The following is a 21,334-nucleotide window of genomic DNA, read 5'->3' as shown; positions in this document are numbered from 1 at the left end:
TTACAAATCCACCTACCAACTCATGAGAAAACATTGCCATTTGAGATACCCAGATCTTCATCACAAAACTCTTTACCACCCAAACTCGGGTTACTATTTCTGCCAATTGTTACTTTTTAAACACGCCCAAACTCCCAAAGCATAAAAACACTACACTTTTACTATGTTGTGTTTTCAACCATTTTAAACACTTGTTTACATCCGCATCCCCATCATTGCCACTAGTGTTCAAAGGCACCATGAGATAAACAGACGGACTTGGACCGTCAGTGATGAATTTACCATCACTGAGAGATTGAGCAACCCTTTCTTCTAACCCTGAGAAGCTAACATCATGTGTAATGGGGCTTCATCACCAAGTGACCATCTAAAGTTGTATCTGGTCATGCCACCAGCCCACCATAAAGCCTTCCACCATCACACAAGTGACCAAGAAGGGAGTAAAGTTGGGTAACCATGGGCCCATGGCCACATATCTATGAAACATTGGGGGTTTAAAATTTGATTAATGGGAGTGGACAGTTCTAAACTCAATTGGAGGTGTTTTCAATAAAAAAAAAAGTGTACCATTGAAAACTAAATTTGAGCCTTAGAGGTGTTTTCCAATAAAAAGTAAAAAAAAGGTTTACTCTAAAATATTAATTCATGTATTTACAAATTTATTTAACACACCTTAATACTGGTAAAGTGGTTAAGGTTAAAATATGGGATCAAAGTTCAATCCCTATAAAATATAACATTTAGCCATTAAAAAAATATTGCTAAGTCAAAACTCCTTTTGCACAACTCTACAAGGAAATTGCAAGGTTAGGCTACAAATAAATTAATAACAATAATGTAAAAAGGTCTAGGTTAAAATAATCTCATCAAACATGTAATTGTGTAAATAGCTCATATAAAATTACGAAAAAGATAATAATAATTTATTATAATAAAAAAATTACACAATGAGCAACGCTCACATGAAAACACGAGTCCTTGAGTCAGAGGTCAGTCCATGTTCGAGTTAATTTCAAGAAATCAACTCGAGAGGAACCGAGTTCCTCCGTTGCAACCTTTGCCTTTCCACTCATCTCCAAAACCCGTTCTCTGACCAACCTCCCTTCCTCACCTTCCATTAACTGCCTAACCGTCTCCTCCATCGCCTCTCTGGTCACAAACCCATCCTCGGACATTGCCAACCATAATGCCACCTTTATTTCCTCCACTAAAAACACCCTATTCAACTTTTGTTCAGCGTACAACGGCCATGTCACCATTGGCACGCCACTAACCACCGCCTCAAGAGACGAGTTCCACCCACAATGACTCGCAAATCCACCCACCGACTGATGAGAAAGCACCGCCGGCTGAGGTGCCCAGTTCTTCACCACCAGGCCCTTATCCTTCGTCCGGGCTAAAAACCCTTCCGGAAGAATCTCATCAAGATCAAACTCTTTCCCGCCTAAAATCGGGTTACGCACCACCCACAAAAATCTTTGCCCACTTTTCTCTAATCCGACAGCTATTTCCACCAATTGTTCCTTTTTAAACACGCCCAAACTCCCAAAGCATAAAAACACTACACTTTTACTAGGTTGTGTATCCAGCCATTTTAGACACTCGTTTTCATCCACATTCGCTTCGCCACTAGCGATCAAAGGCCCAATAAGATAAACAGGCGGACTTGGACCATTAGTAATGCATCTACCATCCCTCAGAGATTGAGCAGCCCTTTCCTCTAACTCAAAGAAGCTGTTTACTATGATGCCAGAAGATTTGGCCATGTTCCTAGATGTTTGTAATACGTTTTTGTACGTGTTACTTTCACGATCAAAGGAAGTCGTGGGCATGTAGGAAGTATGAATCCGAGGTATTTTTGGAATATCAAAGAACATATTTAGATCTTTAATGCTTTTAGAGGTTGTTTTGTGAATAGTTGACATATACAACATCACACAAAGATCAGAAGCGGCACCCGTTTGGAAATAGTAAGTGGGTATATCTAGACTTTTAGAAACTTGAAAGGCTGCATTTGAAAGAAAATCAAGAATCACTGCTTTGATGGTTGATTTTTGGGTGATGGCTACGAGGGTATCATGAAAGACCGGGTTGTAAAGCTCGGGGATCCCGAAAGCAAGGTCTAGGAAATCAGTAGAGAAGCCTTCGGGAAAAGGGGTAGGGGGGAGGTAGTGGAACTTTATGGACGGGGTGGTGGCTTTGACAGTACTGATATATTTATCAGTGGAGTCTGTTTCGTATGGTGCGGGGATTATTAGAATAATAACGGAGAGTGAAGGGTGGTGGGTGTGGATGAGTTTTCCAATCTCTACCATCGAAACCAGGTGGCCGATTGTGGGAGACGGATACAGGATCACCGTAGATGAGTCCATTTCTAGTGGTTGTGTTTGATGGAAATAGCATGTTAAAGTGTTGTCCAATATATAAAGGGATCAAAACTAAAGTGGTCAGTAAATTTGTACGTGACACGAGCTGTTGAGCCAACGTTCACGATTTTGTTGTTGAGCAATGTGGCCATGTTTTAGGGTACATAGGCTACCAAACCGTCAAAGTGTCTCTACTCATGCAACAAATAAATAAAGGGCTGTTTTTTATTAAAAAAATAATAATAAGGATAGCTTACTATCATTAAACAAGGAGTAGAGGACGTGTGCAAAAACCATTAAGTAAATCGTGTCACACCCCAACCTATGGCGGAAATGTTAGGGCGTGAACTGATTGTCACAGCTCACAAGGTTACTATCGTGAAATTATAAAGCAACAATATCTAATTAATTTATTTCTTATCAAACAATATTCATATACAACAAAAATAAAGAAAATTTCAAATACAAAACCAACTATTCTTTTATATGTTTTATCCTAAAGTCATCTCTATGTGAGCTTCAGTTGGATAAGCAATCCAAATCTATAACCTGCAAATGCGTACAAAATATATATTTGTCAACAAGACATGTTGAGTGAGTTGATCACCAGTTTTGACACAAACAAAAATGGTATAATATATAATGATATAAGTGAATAAAAATAGGCAAAACTGTTATCTGTGAGTATAAACAATTAAATCATAGCACATACATAAACAATCAACCATAAAGAAAGGGCTAAACCGTTGCCATGCGAATGGACATTGGTTACCAAAAAATGAGGTGTCGGTGAAACCATTGCCAATGCGATCGGGCTCCGGCCACTACGACGGTCGTATGATCATACTATAATGAGATTATGTAGGACCTCTCCGAATGCGATTCAAGTAAGCAAGTAAGCAAATAGCAAGTACAGGCAATCATTCAATTGATACACAACACAAAGATCACTGTTTGCGTTTGAGAAATAATAAGATAAATGGTACGCAAGTGTCCCCAAAACGTTTGAAAACAAGTAAAATAGGGGAGTGATTACTCACCTGAGTAGATGCACAAAAATACGAGTGAGGATGTGAGAATGATTGAACCCTTCGGGATTTACCGTCGAGGATTCCTAGTTTAAATATAATAATATCATGAGTTCAATTATAAACGATATAACATGTATAATGAGTTAAGATTTCAATGTGGTTAAGTTATGTTTGGGATTAGAATGTTTATTGAACGGTTGATCGATCTCTACGGTTATTGTTATTGTGAAATCGTGATTATTGTTATCATTTGTCTATATAATGCTATTAGTTTCATTATTTATAAAAACCACTATTAATTATTCTTGATAAAGTATATACTTAATTACTTAAATAACTTAAACAACTAAGATATAAAATATTCTTATAAAATAATAATATTTAAATAAATAAAGTAATTATAATAATGTGTAGATAAATAAATATTATGTAGTAAGATTTAAATAAATATTTTGTTTAAAACTTTTAAGAAACATCTATTTATTACAATTATTAGATAATATATATATATATATAATAAATATAACAAGTTTATAAAGACGTTAAATGATAATGAAACGTGAATCAAAGTGTCGGGTTTTAATAAAATAGCGTAGATATAATATTATTAGTAGAAATATACTTATATATACTTACTTATATACACAAAGACATATATATATATATATATATATATATATATATATATATATATAATCAAAAATATTTGTTTACGTGGTTTTATATATACGTATATATACATATATGTATAACTAAATACACATATACGTTCATACACGGACGAGAAACATAAGTAGTATAGTCGGTTTTTAATATGATAATTTGTTTAATAATAATTATTATATTTAATAAAATGGTTTAAAAAGATAAATCTACAAAAACCCTAAAAAGGGATCGAACCCGTGACCTCTGCCCTAATAACCAAGGGTATTTACCAGCTGGGCTCATCAACAATATGCAACAAGGATCCGATTTGAATAATTATTAACATAAACTATTTAAACTAAAATCAAGAACAAACCCTAACAATTTCAATTGATTGAATCCGTGTATAATTAATCAAAACAACTTAGGGCTTTTGATCTACATGTTCTCGCGATCATAACCATATATTTAGTTACCTCTATCGACGATCGGAAGAGGGTTAAACTGACGTTACAGTGGCCGGCCCTATTTCGATCAAGAACTGGTACAAAACGATGATGATAATATAATTGCTTGTAGCGCTTGTTAGGCGCTGGTATATGGATGATGTACGCATAATTAATTGAAATACTATGATCAATTTCGTGTATGAGGGTTAAACGATTTGTCGGTTTGGTTAAAGATAGAAACGCGAATAAGAATTGATTGATTAGCCATGTTTAGAGTGTCGGTAAGCCAGAAAAGGAATGATTAATACGCGTTTTGATTCAATTTCCATACTCGTGGCGAGAATTGAGGTGCAAGATACGATCTGGTTAAATGGGTCGCGAGTTTGGGTTATGGATATCCAGGTTGATTGAGGGGTATATGGGTTGGATGGTTATAATTAACAGATATTGCAGTTTAGTCCTTGTAGATTAGGGAGGGGAACATTTAGGGGTAAAAGTGTAGTGTAGGGTTAAAAGACGTATATGTTTCAAAGTAGTTTATATATATTATATTAAATTAAAAAAAATATTAATTCAAAAAGTCCGAGTTGTTACAAATCGTAACCGAATGTATCAAAAAAACAATAATCCATCATGGTTCGGTTTTAGATTTTTTGTTTTTCAATATTATTTTTAGTACTGTTTTAGTGACATAACTGATTTACCTAAATCGAACAAAGCGGTCATGATTTTATGTTACTAACTATCTCAAGAGCATAATTATGTGTTATCCTCATCAATGGAATCAAAAGCCTCCAATTGATAATAAATTTTTTTTTTTTGTATTTCGGGAACAACATATTTTAATTTCGTAATATTAAAAATAAAAGGATCCAATTACAATAAAGAGGCAGGTAAGCGGGCAACAAGCTGCGCCGCCACCCCCTTTTGAATAGCAAAACCGATCCTACTAAAAATAAAGTTATCGTTCTTCGGCGTCGATGAGTTACTGTGCACGACCCGCTAATAATTCGAAAGTTAAGAAAAAAACATATTATAATTATGTGTTAAGTTTCTCATTCTTGTTTCAAAATCATGGCTTTCCTTAAGGTAGGTTGTGGGTTCGAGTCTTGCTGGAGCATTTTATTCTGGACTGAGCTAGGGTTTTTCTGGCCATGGGTTTTCCTCATGGTTTGGTGGGCCAAGTCACCAACCGAATGAACACGAACAAGGCATTGTTTAGGTTCATTTGTTAAGAAAATAATGCGTTCACGAACAATTTATAAAAACACATAACGAACAAGATTTTATATTCGTGTTCGTTTATTAAGGAAATGAATGTGTTTATGAACGGTTTATGAACACAAATACAATCGGTAATGCCTAGAGATTGAAATTGATGTAATCATCAATATGAATAAGGGAACAATACAAAAACAATTTGATAATATGGTTTCTTATTTTATGTTAGTGGTAATAAATTATAGAATATAAAATGACTAGATAAAATAAATAATGTACAAAAAACTTTCATGAACACATTACCAAACATTCACAAACACAATTGAATGAACGGCGCCTCTATTAAGTTCGTTTTACTAAACAAACGAAATTTCTTATTCATTTACGCTCATTTATTTAAACGAACGAACATAAACGAACTTCCAGCCGGACACTTCACGAAGTGTTCGCTGAATGTTTGGTTTGTTTACAACCCTAAGTCCACATTCTTTTTTTCATGCGAAAGGATAACCAGGTTTATTGCGGGTGTCCGGACTTTTGTTGTTTTAAAAACAAACCTCCATTCTTTGCAAAGAAGTAGACCCTAGTATTTTTCGCTTTTAGTTGATAGTTATAGTTAATAGGAAGATAAATTTTCATTGAGTCAGAATTGTCATCCTTGTTCGAGAAAATTTTTTTTAGGTTGCGCCCCATTATAAAAGGGCGTGGATTGTAGACGTGTAAAAAAAATTAGATTTAAACTTAAAAAACATTTAGGCTATTTGTTCTATCTATTATTCATGTTTAAAAAATAATCAATTATAAAATGTTTTTAAGATGTAGAAACTTCAATTAACCATAGTAGTTACGAATTTATTACAATATTGTGATCATCAAGAATAAGTTCTACTTCCGCAACCGGCCAAACATCATATTTAAAGTTACGAAAAGAATGCATAGTTAATAAAAGTTACGCAATAATCAACACTAACGGTCACCGAGTCACAGATCGGTCCATGATCGAGTTAATTTCAAGAAATCAACACGAGAGCAACCGTCGTCTTCCACTGCAGCCTTTGCTCTTCCACTCATGCCAAAACCCGTTCTCTCACCAACCTCCATTCCTTTTCATCTATCAACTGCCTAACGGTCTCCTCCACTGCCTCTCTGGTCACAAACCCATCTGCGGACATTGCCAACCATAGCGCCACCTTTATTTCCTCAACCAAAAACACCCTATTCATCTTCTACTCCGCGTACAAAGACCATGCCGCCATTGGAAAACTATAAACAATGGCCTCAAGCGAAGAGTTCCACCTATAGTGACTCACAAATCCACCCACTGACTCGTGATTAAGTATCGCCGACTGAGGCGCCCAGTTCTTCACCACCAGACCCTTATCCTTAGTCCGGGTTAAAAACCCTTTCGGAAGAATCTCCTCAAGATCAAACTCTTTACCACCTAAGCTCGGGTTACGCACCACCCACAAAAATCTTTGCCCACTTCTCTCTAATCTGACAGCTATTTCCACTAATTGTTCCTTTTTAAACACTCCCAAAGCATAAAAACACCACACTTTTACTAGGTTGTGTATTCAACCATTTTAAACACTCGTTTTCATTAGCGTTTGCTTCATTGCCACTAGCGTTCAAAGGCCCGATAAAATAAACAGGTGAACTTGGACCGTCAGTGATGGAATTACCATCCCTCTGAGATTGAGCTTTCCTCTAACTCTAAAGAGTTGTTTAGCATGATGCCTTAAGATTTCGCCATGTTACTAGAAGTTTTTAATAGGTTTTTGTACGAGTTACTTTCGCGTTCAAAGGCAGTCGTGGGCATGTAGGAAGTATGAATCTAAGGCACTCCTAAAATATCAAAGAACATATTTAGATCTTTAATGCTTTGCGAGGTTGTTTTGTGGATAGTTGGCGAATACAACATCACGCAGAGGTTGAAAGCAACACCCATCTGGAAAAGTGAGTGGGTATATCTAGACTTTTTGAAACTTGAAAAGTTGCATTTGAAAAGAAATCAAATCAAGGATCACCGCTTTGATGGTTGATTTTTGGGTGATGGTTACGACTTACGATGGTCTCATGACACTTGAAAAGTGAGCCAGTTTCATATGGTGCGGGGATTATTAAAATAATAACGGAGAGTGAAGGGTGGTGGGTGTGGATGAGTTTTCCGATCTCTATAAGCGAAACATGGTAGCCGATTGTGGGAGATGGTTAAATAACAGGGACAGGGATGAGCGTTTTCGGTACAGATTAGTACATGTACCAAGTTTTTAGTTTTCAATATCGGTATGGTACAGATATTTCTCGAATTTTGCACGAAATACCGGTACCGTGCGTCCGAACGAACATTTCGGTACCAAATATTTTGAATTTTCAGAATTAGGAATTTCGAGGTCGGTACCGGCACCATCCCGAGCTCATCCCTATTACAGAATCACCGTAGAGGATTCTATTGGACATTATTATTGTTAAGTATATTAGTGGTAGATTCAATAATTTTTTTCAAGTTATGCACTACTTTTAAATGTCTCAAATTCATGGAATCGGATATAAATTTTTCGGGTCGGTTCATTACATAATACAAATATGATAAAATAATAAAAATGACACCGTTATTCAAAATTAAAAACACATAATATAAATACGGTGGACTTTACAAATTCAATTTTTTTTATAATTGTTTCCTACAAGTCAAAAACTTTTGAAATCGTTACATAATATAATACAATCATTCAGCTGGATGCCCAAACTATCAAAGGAAGGAGGTGTGGCGCCTGAGTAATCATGGTGGAGAGGGGAGAGTGGCAGAGAGCGGCGTTTGTAATTGTATTTTTGTTTAAGAGTTTTGGTTTATGAAATCATAAAAAGCTACATAGAAAAGAAAAAAAAAATGTAAAATAGATTTGAACTCTAAAAGGCTGCATAGAATAACATAAAAAGGTGTGGCGTAAAACATATTTAAGCATGTGACATTCAATTAACCAACTTCGGTACAAACCAACAACTTATATTCTAGTTAGGATGATTACTTTCTAATTTATAAGATAATTCACTCTATCTATACGATATATAATACACATTGATGGGCAAATTAAGACGCTATTTTTAAGTAATTTACAACATATAATGCATGAGGTACGACATGAACTAGGGGCAAAAATGTCATTATAACATTTAAATCTCACTATTTGCAATTTTTCAAAATAATAAAAGTTTCATCCTCTAAAATTACAACACCTTAGTCTTTTACTTATATATAATTTTATTTTCACTTTTAACCCAACTACCCCCACGATTTTTAAACGGTCATAACGTTTTCGTACGTTAATATTTTTTTAAAATAAATGGCATCATAAAAACGAGCATTTTATTACCTTTAATTTGAGTATCATATTACTAAAGGTTTCGAAGTAAAAAAAGTTATGCAAAAATGTTTGCGGTTTGCTTTTGATGATTTTTTAAATTAAACCATGAGCCAACTTTACACGTATTTTTTTGTCGTGAAAACCGAAACTAAACTGTTTCTAATTAAAACCCAACTAAACCGAACCATTACCAATGATTAGGGTTCGATATAGTTTGTACTTTTTATAAAAAATTTGAGTTTAAAATTTAAAATAAGAATTATTAATCTACATATACCTTCACTTCAAACTAAACATCAACTAATATGTTATTAAGAGAATCATACTATGAACAAAGATAACTTTGGTCAAATAAATAATAAACCTTATTAGAATAAATAGAATGTGAAATCATAACAAGAACAAAGATTATAAAAAACCATACTGGAAATTTGGTTAAATTAAAGTTGTAATAGACGAGTTTGCTCGTATTAAATAAAACTTTGGTTAAGGTTAACTATATTTTAACTATGTCTAATATATATTATATCTCATACTTAATAAGTAAATAATTAGCATTTCAATATGTACAGTCAGCTCCGGTTTCAACCGTGAAACCAAACTGGTGAATGGTCTTACAGTTTCAAACAAAATAATAAACACAAAAAAAATTATTACATGATTATCAAAGTATATGTTTTCAGTTTTCTGCTGCATCGTACGGGTACTCCTCTAGTTATTTTCTATATACCAATACATTACCCATTTAATAGGTGAATCCGCCCATGCGTATTATTTGTGTAAGTCCATGAGTTCACCTTAAGATTCTAGGTATGTATTTTATTATGTATGTATTGTAATGCATTATTATGAAATAATATCAGACTTGTCTTACTAATTTCATTTCTACTCAAATTAATCGTGTTTGATGAGAATAGCAACTTAATGAGTTGTCCAATAAACAAGGGGAACAAAACTCAAAAAGTCATTAAAGTTGTACGTTACACAAGCCAATGTTTACGATTTTGTTTCTGTTGTTGAGCAATTGTGTTTGTGTCAATGTTCTTTTTAGACCACATAGGCTACCTAACGTCCCGGTGTCTCCACTCACGCCACAAATAAATAAAGGGCTGTTTATTTGTTTTTTCTGACTTCTTTTTTTTTTCAATAAAGATAGCTTTATTTAAAGAGTACGGATTTCAGTCGTTACTATCATTAAGTGAAGGAGTAAAGGGTGGGTACAAAAAACTTTAAGTGAATCATAACCGAGTATATCAACAAAAACAATGATCTATTAGAGAGGGGCGGGACATCTATATGGGTAAAGTGTATGGTTTCTGAACCATACGGCAACACCATCGCCACCCCATATGGGTAAAGTACATGGGTTCATTTAATGGCAAAGGTTGGAGAATTAAAATTACATAATAATTATAATTTTATCTATAATCTATATAAACGAAAACTCAAAAATCCTATGTGTCGCGATGTGGTCGCTTTCCCTTTTTTGGAGTCACCTGATTTGTTTGATTTTTAAATATAAGTTTCTCATGCATTTGACCCAAATTCACTGAGTATGGGTCTTATCAAACCCAAATATTTCTTAAACGAGTTATAAAATCTCATTAAATTAAAAACTAATCTCATCAAATATTTAATTTAAAAATCCTATAAAGTAGGGATATACCAAACATTAATATCTGATTTATTTAAAAAAAGTTATATATTATTTATAATTAAAAAACCAATTATATAGTAAAAAAAATAAACGAGTCTTGAGTCTCATCAAACCCTTATAACTTTTAAACCAGGTTATAACATCTCATTTATTTATAGAACAATTTATCATCAAACCATAAGTATATTATTAACTTTCATACAAACAAAAAAAATAAAAATTCAAAAAATAAATAAATATTATAAACAAATAAGATAAAACAACCCCCGTAATACGGGGGATAAAAACTAGTTACATATATTTTATAGTTTGTGGGTACTTAAGGGTTAAAATGATATGGCAATGTAAGATTGGACTGTTCAATAGTAGTACATATAAGTGCCCCTTCCACTCTCATGGTTTACTTTTAGATTTTTTGATGACACGAATCATTTAAGTTTTAACTGAATCGAACCTAGCTAGCGGTCATGGTTTTATGTTATTAACTATCTCACGAGCATAATTATCCTCATCAATGGAATTAACAATCTCCAAATGCTATTAATTCAAAACGTTAAAGAATCATATTATTATTTGTTAACTTTCTGCATTTCTCGTTTTAATTTCAAAACCATGATTTTCCTTAAGGTAGGTAATGGATTCGAGTCTCGCCGGAGCATTCTGTTCCGGACTAAGCCATCATTTTTTCAGTTGTGGATTTTTTTATGAGTGGGCGAGCAGATCACCACGATCTTTTTCCGTGCACAAGGATAACCTATTTGCCATGGAGAGTTCAGGTGTCTAGACCTTTGCTATTAAAAAAATCAACCTCCATTCTTTGCAACTAAGTGGACCTTGGTATTTTTCACTTTTAGTTGACACTTAAATTAATAGAAAGATAATTTTTCACTGAGCCTAAATTGTCGCTAGTTCTAAAAAAAAATTAAAGTGGCTCTCATCTCAAACGGTCTTGTGTTCTAGTCGTGTAACAAAAATTTAGATTTAAACTTCAAAATCATTTAGGCTATTTGTTCTAACTATTTTTCATGTTTTAAAAATAATCAGTTATAAAATGTTTTTAAATTACAAAAACCTCAATTAACACCTTAGTCGTTGCGAAAATAATACAATATTGTGATCATCAAGGATAACTTCTACTTCCGCAACCGACCAAACATCTTATTTAAAGTTACGAAAAGAATGCATTTAAAGTTACGCAATGATCAACAATACCAGTCAGTCACAGTCACCGAGTCACATGTTGATCCACGGATGAGTTAATTTCAAAAATTCTAAACGAGAGCAACCGCCGTCCTCCACTGCAGCCTTTGCCCTTCTACTCATCTCCGAAACTTGTTCTCTCACCACTTTCCCTTCCTCACCGTCCATTAATTGCCTAACCGTCTCCTCCACCGCTTCGGCACTCACAAACCCATCTGCCGACATAGCCAACCATAACGCCACCTTTATTTCCTCAACCAAAAACACCCTATTCATCTTCTGCTCCGCGTACAATGGCCATGCCACCATCGGCACACCACAAACCACTGACTCAAGCGAAGAGTTCCACCCACAATGACTCACAAATCCACCCAAAGACTCATGACGAAGTATCTCCGGCTGAGGCGCCCAGTTCTTCACCACCAGACCCTTATCCTTAGTCCGAGTTAAAAACCCCTTCGGAAGAATCTCATCAAGATCGAACTCTTTACCGTCTAAACTCTTACGCACCACCCACAAAAATCTTTGCCCGCTCTTCTCTAATCCGACAGCTATTTCCGCCAATTGCTCCTTTTTAAACACGCCCAAACTCCCAAAGCATAAAAACACTACACTTTTACGAGGCTGTGTGTTGAGCCATTTCAAAGACTCGTTTTCATCGGCATTGTTATCATTACCACTAGCGATCAAAGGCCCGATAAGATAAACAGGCGGACTTGGACCGTCAGTGATGCATTTGCCATCGCGAAGAGCTTCCACAGCCCTTTCCTCCAGCTCGGAGAAGCTGTTTACAATAATACCCGAACATTTCGCTGCGTAACTAGAAGCTTTTAAGAAATTATTGTAATGGTTACTTTCGCGATCAAACATAGCCGTGGGCATGTAGGAAGAATGTATCTGAGGCGTCCCAGGGATATCAAACATGATGTTTAGATCCTTAATGCTTTCGGTTGTTGTGTTATGGATGGTAGTAAAATGTAACAACACACAAAGGTCAGAAGCCGCACTCGTGTTGAAGTAATAAGTGGGTAAATCAAGACTTTTAGCGACTTGGAACGCTGCGTTTGTAAAGTTATCAAAGACGAAACCTTTGATGGTTGATTTTTGGGAGATGGTTACGAGGGTGTCATGCAAGACTGAGTTGTAAAGCTCGGGGATACCGAAAGCGAGGTCTAGGTAATGACCAGTAGGAGAGATGTTGGGGGGAATAGGGGTGCGGGGTAGGTGTTGGAACTTGATAGACGTGGTGGTGGTGACGGTGTTGATGTATTTATCAGGGGAGCCTGTTTTATATGGTGCGGGGATTATTAAAATAATAACGGAGAGTGAAGGGTGGTAGGTGTGGATGAGTTTACCAATCTCGACCATCGAAACTAGATGGCCGATTATCGGAGACGGATACAAAATCACCGTAGAGGAGGCCATTTCTAGTGGTTGTGTTAGATGAAAATAGTAGCTTAAATAAGGTGATCAAAATTCAAAAAGTCATACAAGCTGTACTTGACAAGAGCCTATAGAGCAATTGTGTCCATGTTTTAGAGCACATAGGTTTTACCTAATCGTAACACCCCGTCACTTCTGTATCTCACAAATAAATAATGGACTTTTTTGGTGATACCATTTCAATCATTAATATTTTATAAACAACGGCCATTACAAAAACCGGTTAACCAGCGGGGCTTGCCCCAATTGCCAAGAACAAGACGGATGACCCGGATGTTCCGGGTTCGGATCCTGATTCCGACCGGATTTTACCTGAGCATTAAAAACCTGTTGTGTCTTCGGGCGGGGTGAGCCAACTGGGTTTTACCGGGATCGTCAAGTCAAACTCGGATGCCAGCGTGGATCCCGATCATGTCAACATAGTTGGCCTGAGTGGGGTGGCGGGATGCGGTGTGTTCGCGCAGTGAAATAACTTAACTGTGAAAGTCACAGATAAAAAAAATCACAAAAACCGTTTAAGTGAATCATAATCGAATATATCAACAAAAACAAACCATATGATTGATTAGCGTATGTTTTTTTTTTTAGATTTTTTGTTATATAATATTTTTAGTTGGGGTTTCGGTGACATAACTGACTTAACTGAATCGTTCCTAGCGGTCATAGTTTTATGTTATCAGCTATCTCACGAGCATAATTATGTGTTATCCTCATCAGTGGAATATTTAACAGTCTCCAATGCTAAATACTTCTGAACGTTACAAAAATAATACAATATTGTGATCATCAAGGATAACTTTTACTTCCACAGTTGACCAAACATCTTATTAAAGTTACGAAAATATTATTATTTTAAGTTACGCAATGATCAACAATACCGGTCACCGAGTCACATTTCGGTCCATGGTCGAGTTAATTTCAAGAAATCAACACGAGAGCAACCGTTGTCCTCCACTACAGCCTTTGCCTTTCCACTCATCTTCAAAACTCGTTCTCTCACCACTTTCCCTTCCTCACCATCCATTAACTGCCTAACCGTCTCCTCCTCGGCCTCGGCACTCACAAACCCATCCTCGACATAGCCAACCATAACGCCACCTTTATTTCCTCAACCAAAAACACCCTATTCATCTTCTGCTCCGCGTACAATGGCCATGCCACCATCGGCACACCACAAACCACTGACTCAAGCGAAGAGTTCCACCCGCAATGACTCACAAATCCACCCACTGACTTGTGACCAAGTATCTCCGGCTGAGGCGCCCAGTTCTTCACCACCAGACCCTTATCCTTAGTCCGGGTTAAAAACCCTTCCGGAAGAATCTCATCAAGATCAAACTCTTTACTACCTAAACTTTTACGCACCACCGACAAAAATCTTTGCCCGCTTTTCTCTAATCCGACAGCTATTTCCGCCAACTGTTCCTTTTTAAACACGCCTAAACTCCCAAAGCATAAAAACACTACACTTTTACTAGGTTGTGTGTTCAGCCATTTCAAAGACTCGTTTTCATCGTCATTGTTATCATTGCCACTAGCGATCAAAGGCCCGATAAGATAAACAGGCGGACTTGGACCATCAGTGATGCATTTGCCATCCCTCAGAGATTGAGCAGCCCTTTCCTCCAACTCGGAGAAGCTGTTTACAATAATACCCGAACATTTCGCTATGTTACTAGAAGCTTTCAAGAAATTTTTATACGAGTTACTTTCGCGATCAAATATAGTCGTGGGCATGTAGGAAGAATGTATCTGAGGCAATCAAATTAGTAGGGTTCGATTCCCTCTTCGTTACCATACAACCATACATCATACCTCGAGCATTATTAGGGCTCGGTACCCTTTTCGTAACCATACAACCATACAGCCATCATTTCTTTCTTTTATTAACTTTATCACGTTCATACATATAAGCATACATATCATACTTACCTCATACATAGCGTTACAACCCGACAGTACGTGCAATATTCGAAGATCGTTCACGTACCATCAAGCAATCATTCATACATTTCACATTATTCACATAAGACATACACTTATCTCTTAGGATAAGCGTATTAACAAACATATTGAGTATGCACACAGCCCCGAAAACATAACACATAAATGGGGCTAGAAACTCACCTGAATTCTGTTACGCTCTCCGTTAATAGTTATTCCCTTCTTGAGCTGTGCACGGCTAACTGTATAATATTTACATGTATCAATTAACTACTACTACTCATGTTGTATATCTATCTTTATATAACCCTCAGCGCCCCTGCAGTTGAGGATCGTCCATTCCTCCCTCATTTATTTATGCGGTGAATACCGGCATATCAGTGTGGTCAGTTCATAAGTATAAAGGTAAGGTTATCAACATCAATGTGATAAGGAGAATCATTTCCATTAGAAGTGGCTCTAGGCCTTTTCTTTACAAGTTTGGAATTGATCTACATGTAGCATCTGCGTAATTGAGCTCCATTCCAAGTTCTTGGGATGGCGGTGCCATCAAGCCTTTCGGGCCGGTATGCGCCTGGTTCGGAACCTCGTTGTTACGCAGTATGTAGTCTCCGACATTGAAGTTGCAGTTTCACCCATGTTTTCCCCAACTGGGGTTCTACACGCGTTAGCCTGCTCAGCATCCATTACGCCACGAGGTGTGTGAGTTTCCCATCTCTGACGAATGCTTCGACGACGTCCTTCAAGGATATGCATTCCTCCGTGGTGTGGCCTTTTGTCTCGTGGAAGTCACAGGATTTGCTTTGATCAGCGTTTAGACGCTGTCGGATTATTGGAGCCTCTGGCCATGGGAGCCTTTTGGTGGCAAATATCTCGGTGACGCTTTTGGTGAGTGCCGTCCATCTGGGATTCCGGTTCGACTGCATGTTGTCCCTTCCCTCTAACCGAGGGTGAGAGCCGGATGAGGTGTCAAAGTTTACCCTTGACTGCCAAATAACAAGCTTCCTCTTTTTGTTTTGTCGGGCGGTAAGGACGTTATTTTCTCTTGTTTTCTGGGTGTAGAGGTTTGTGCTCTGGGGAAGATCTCTACCCAATTGCTTCTCCGTTTCCGCAAAGCGTTTAGCTGCCGTCATAATGGCATCCCACGTGGATGGCATGCCGTCTTTACCCGTCAAGGTGCGGATGAGCTCTGGGTCTTCAGCGCCCTGGATATATTTATCAGAGGAGTCTGTTTCGTATGGTGCGGGGATTATTAAAATGTTAATGCAGAGTGACGGGTGGTGGGTGTGAATGAGTTTACCAATCTCGACCATCGAAACTAGATGGCCGATTAAAGGAGACGGATATAGAATCACCGTAGAGGATTCCATTTCCTGGTTGATGGAAGTACCAGTTAAAGATTGGGCACATAAATAAGGAGATAAAAAGTCATAAAAGTGTACTTGACGTGTCCTCTAGCTCTTTATTATATTATATTGTATATGCAAAGTACAAAATTGGTTTAGAGCAATTGTATGCATGTGTGAAGACTGAAGAGTACCAACCTAATGGTTAATGACCTCGCATTCTTATTTTCAAAAGCTATTAAAAAATAGAGAAAATTACCAAAAATAAATAAATTTGATCACATTTTTTATAAAATACGCATGCTTAATTTAGCCTTCGACTTCATAATTACTGCTTTTTGGTCTAATAAACATTCGTCACGTCAGAAAAGCCGGCTAAGGCTTTTTTTTTGACACTGAAATTTATAAAAATTAAAAGGTATATGAGAATCACTTTCAACAATCCAAATATTATGTGTCCAAAGCAGTTAAACTTAGGCCTACAACTTCAGTTTCTTAGCCGGTATGCCTAACACTTAGTTGGCTTTGAGATCCTTATTTATTCACTTAGTCAACTCATTCTATTCCCTCTTGGCACAATCCAACTCGGCTCACTAGCTAAAACTGCACTTAGCCGTCTTATTTTCTTTCTTTTAGCCGCATAAATTTAACCACTAAAATTAAATTTACCTACCGAATTTATTTATTTAGCCAGCTTATTGTTTTTACTTTTAGTTGAGAAATTTTAGCCGCTAAACTAAATATTTTTACGTGTCCAATTTAATATTCTTATTCACCTTCCATTTTGTATATATAAAAACAATGTTTGTTAACGTTGTTCGTTATTTATTTTGTTTTTATTCATCTTTTGAGTCAAATTGTTTCATCGATAAAGTCGTATTTTATTAATGAACTCGGTTATTAAGAATATTATTTATACGTAGATGCTAACGAATATTTATAAACGGAAGGTTCATTAATACTGAAAATTAAGAAACATAATAATAACAACACATGAAAATATACAGTTACAATCTAGACGACAGTAGACACATGACACCAAATGTAAATTTCTGAGTACTCTTCTGGTTATTATTATGTTTTTTAATCTTCAGTATTATAAAAACATTTGCATTTATTCTTTTTCATTAGTGTATATATACTATTTCAATAACCAAGTTCATTGGTAAGAAGCAACTTTATTAATAAAACAATTCAACTCAAAAGATTCAAAATAGGATGAAAATTGTTACCTAGTTATCTTCTAAATATTTATCTTTGTCTATTAAATAATATTGTAACTGTAGTATAAATATTACCTCCATAGTAATGAGAAAGATGTGCCGTCTTGATAAACTCAAGAGTTATACACATTTCTTACTACTCCTCTCTATAATTACACCTAAACTTCTTAAGTTACTACAGTATTTTTATTATAATTATAGTTATATTATAATACGTTATCAGCACGACTCGCTTGCGTCTTAATCAAGAAGATCAACCAAGTAAGAAGATGTTAATCATAAACAAGCTTATCATTTATATCTCAATTATTCTATTACTTACAAAATAAATTTTATATCTATACATATAGTTTTATATATATAACTGTTGATGAAACGGTCATATAGTCGTTACACAAATGCAAAATTTTCTTCTCATGAATACTCAAGATAATATTTTGAAAGATAAATTAGATCTTTTATTTTGTAATCTCCCACCTAAGGAGTTTAATCTTTTCTTTTTTCTTTATCTATTTACTAGCTTTTGAACCCGTGTATTACACGGGATTTGTCAAATAATAAAAATAAATTAGATCTTTTATTTCAATTGTGGTTCTCAAAATACTTATAAATTAATTTAATGCAGATTTACTGAAAAAAAAAACAAACGGGTGGTTAACAAAAAGTACTAAAATAGCATGGTTTTAATGGATACGTCAAGAAATTTTAAAAGAAGTATTAAAGTTGTGTAATTGGTCAAACCTCAAGTATGAAAATGAAACTTAATTCAATAATGAATAAAACCCACACTATGTTATAACCCACTTGACAAAATGGCTTTGACCCATGACCCATGAATAGCTAGAATGAATGAGATGAGAGATTATAAATTGGGAGTAATGTAGGCTTGACATCTAAGCATTAACATTTTCTTTTATCAGTATTGTAAGATAGCTCTACGTTTGTGTTATTTTTTTTTCAATTTTAATAAGTATGTAATCATAATATTTATCTTATTTGTGTTCAGTAATAAAATGACAAACATCGCAAAAGTTGAATTTCGGCTCTTAATATCAACGGAGATAGTTATGTGCTGTGCAGCACATGCTAAACAACATCTCAAAACAATGGGTGTTTTGAAAACGATAATGGAGGGAAATAATTGCGAAGAACAATACAAGGCAAAAGCCTACGTTTTCCTCCACAAACACATTAACGGGATGTTATAATTTGAGTATTCAAATTGTGAAGATCCATACGTTTTGTGGAAGGACTTTAAATGATTGATTTTAATAGTAATTAATGGATTGAGTTTAGAAAAAATAGATCGACTTTTAAGCATATATTTATAATTTAATGATTAATTACTTTGTAAAAATGAAAGAATATTCGAGATTTATATTTCTTTGCAATTTTCTACAATATACATAATACAATATGTTATTGATAACATTTGAAATTTTATTATTCTCAGTATTTAAAAAATATGATTTATTGTTGATTTTTGGATTTCACAAAGTATTTTTAAATATATAGTAAAATAATATATTAATATTTATTTTTATAAAATGTATAGATATAATATAAATATAGTGTAAAAGAAAAGTGAATAATTATTAACATATTATGACAATTAAGATTTTAGTTTTGGAGGTGAGAATTAACTAAAATATGAAAAGTGTTCGCAATTACTTTACTTTATTAGAATAGAGAGATTTGACTTTTGAGAGTAATCTCTTGATTTTGGTAGTCAAAACCAACTAGGGATGAGCAGAAACCCGAATTAACTGAAAAAACCGCACTGAAATAACCGAACCGAAGCATTAACCGACGGTTAATTTTTTGTTTTTTTTTTGAAAAAACGAATATCGGTTTCGATTCGGTTATCTTTAAAAAAACCGTAAAAATGGAACTGAACTGATTGATGATGATAATGATTATCAAGATGATGAGGAATGAACTAAACTTTGAAAATAAATAGGATAATGAATGAAAATTGAGACTAAACTTATAACGTTTTTTAATTAAAAACTTTGTTGAATTTTAAACAATATTTATCAACTTTGTATTCTTATAGTTCCATGTAACACGTGCCTATTTTTGTAGTACTTTAATACGTTATTATACAAGCTTAAAATTTGCATTTTCATTATATATATATATATATATATATATATATATATATATATTTTGCAATGTCTACACAAAGTTGAAAAAAAAACACGAAAATAACCGAACCGAAACCTAAAATAACAGAAAAACCAAAAACCGAACGTTTTTATATTCAAATAACCAGTTACTTCGGTTTCGGTTTGAAGTTCACCTGATAACCAAATCGAGCCGTGCTCAGCCGTGAAACCAACCTTCATTCTTCACAAGTAGGTAGCCATAAATATTTTGCACTTTTAGTATATAGTTGTAGTCAACAGGTTGATAAATTGATGACTAACTGTAAGGCCCCGTTACCGGTAGCCCTACTTTCCTGTTGGATTTACTCATAAACGCAGTTCTAAATATCAGAGTTAATTAAAACATTCGCGGAATATAAAAGCTTTCATAAAACATTTCATAACAAAACACATCTTGTCTTAAAACGTCATCTTGTCTTTCAAAATAAACAAAACATTAAACTTAAACGTCTTGAGTCTTCCGATGCCAGCCTCTTATTCAATGCCACGTGTCTCCTCAAGCGAGCTGCCTCATCCTACTCACCTGCGTGCATACTAAAATTCAGCTACGCTGAGTGAGTTCTAGTTAATCATACATTATACAATACACATAAACTTATATTCTTTCATTCATACTTTCATACTTTCTTTTGTATTAACTTACTTTCATATCTTACGTTATAAAGAGCATTACGCCCTACATTCCTCGAGTATTATTAGGGCTCGGTACCATCCTTCCTCGAGTATTATTAGGGCTCGGTACCCTCCTTCCTCGCGTATTATTAGGGCTCGATACCCTCTTTCCTCGAGTATTATTAGGGCTCGGTACCCTCTTTCCTCGAATATTAGTAGGGTTCGGTTCCCTAGTTCTCGAATATTAGTAGGGTTCGATTCCCTCTTCGTTACCATACAACCATACATCATACCTCGAGCATTATTAGGGCTCGGTACCCTTTTCGTAACCATACAACCATACAGCCATCATTTCCTTCTTTTATTAACTTTATCCCGTTCATACATATAAGCATACATATCATACTTACCTCATACACAGCGTTACAACCCGACAGTACGTGCAATATCCGAAGATCGTTCACGTACCATCAAGCAATCATTCATACATTTCACATTATTCACCTAAGACATACACTTATCTCTTAGGATAAGCGTATTAACAAACATATTGAGTATGCACACAGCCCCGAAAACATAACACATAAATGGGGCTAGAAACTCACCTGAATCCTGTTACGCTCTCCGTTAATCGTTATTCCCTTCTTGAGCTGTGCACGGCTAA

At 35.2% G+C, this 21,334-nt stretch overlaps 4 pseudogenes; all 4 read right to left on the bottom strand.

Annotated features, from left to right (window-relative positions):
• Window positions 1-983: 983 nt before the first annotated feature.
• Window positions 984-2,490, bottom strand: LOC143618423 (UDP-glycosyltransferase 88B1 pseudogene; annotated as a pseudogene).
• A 4,203-nt stretch (window positions 2,491-6,693) lies between these two features.
• LOC143618691 (UDP-glycosyltransferase 88B1 pseudogene) lies at window positions 6,694-7,926 on the bottom strand (annotated as a pseudogene).
• Window positions 7,927-11,964: 4,038 nt separating this feature from the next.
• On the bottom strand, window positions 11,965-13,366 carry LOC143618773 (UDP-glycosyltransferase 88B1 pseudogene; annotated as a pseudogene).
• An 860-nt stretch (window positions 13,367-14,226) lies between these two features.
• Window positions 14,227-16,711, bottom strand: LOC143618690 (UDP-glycosyltransferase 88B1 pseudogene; annotated as a pseudogene).
• Between the last annotated feature and the right edge of the window lie 4,623 nt (window positions 16,712-21,334).

The sequence above is a fragment of the Bidens hawaiensis genome, unplaced genomic scaffold, assembly GCF_021521415.1.
Source record: "Bidens hawaiensis isolate Kalapana, Puna unplaced genomic scaffold, B.hawaiensis_p1.1 tig00002338_1, whole genome shotgun sequence".
NCBI classification, from domain to species: Eukaryota; Viridiplantae; Streptophyta; class Magnoliopsida; order Asterales; family Asteraceae; genus Bidens; species Bidens hawaiensis.
The sequence above is the reverse complement of the archived record's forward strand: the minus strand, read 5'-3'. Positions and strand labels throughout refer to the sequence as shown.